We start from the raw sequence: 890 nt of genomic DNA on the forward strand, positions 1-890 counted from the left end.
TTCTTTAAAGCCAGATAATGACACATGCAGTAAAACCATAAGATTCTGCTTCAGTGACATATGCTGTAAAGTCAATGACATTTTTTTTAGACTACCAAGAAACGTCTGATGATTGCAGTGATGTTTCTTGCGTAGAAGCTGTAAGAGGTCAGTGAATAAGTGAATTCAGTGGGATTTTTTTTTTTTTTTGAGAAAACAGTCCAGCAACTGAACTGAGTATTGTTGAATTATATCTTCAAAGAAGCTTCCTCCTTAATTGGAGCCAAGACAGTCTACACAAAACTCTGAGGTGGCCTTAACGAGAAGTCTGTTGCCAATCTATGCATGCTACAAAGCTGCGCCACATTTCACTAACGCTATTTTGCACGTAAAATATGAATTTGTCAAAAACGAAGCTTCTGAAAGCTAAGCAAAAGCTTTTTGTGCAGCAGTCTCAACAGCACCAGCTGTTCGCTTTGGACCTTGGCGAACGGCAACAGCAGCTTTCCTCAATGGATTACCTTTCACGTGGGTTGGACTTTAACCCCCATCATCCCCCAAAAGGTGATGCTGGCTGTGGAGAAGGGAAGATGAAGCCCAGCGTATTTGAGCACTACCCGATTTTTGAGAGCCAAGAATCAGGCGACAACTAGATGGCAGCAAAGAGATTCAAAACACGAACTCACTGCTCCCCTCTGTGGCCGCCCATCTTTTGCACCCCAAAACTTAATGAGGAGCACCAGCTTGGGGAAGGCGACTGCCTTTCTAGCGTACCTGTCAGGGAGGCCGCGCGCGCTCTTGACACAGGAACGCGCTTCACTAGCCCGCGAGACAGACGGCCGTAGGCGCAGGCGGCAACCTTCAGCGCCCAACCTACGGGGAGGCGAGGATAACTCGCGGGGCGGGGCTTC

This window comes from Python bivittatus, unplaced genomic scaffold (assembly GCF_059951505.1).
Source record: "Python bivittatus isolate LINGU-HERP-01145 unplaced genomic scaffold, Pbiv_v1 ctg000850_np1212, whole genome shotgun sequence".
Classification (NCBI taxonomy): domain Eukaryota; kingdom Metazoa; phylum Chordata; class Lepidosauria; order Squamata; family Pythonidae; genus Python; species Python bivittatus.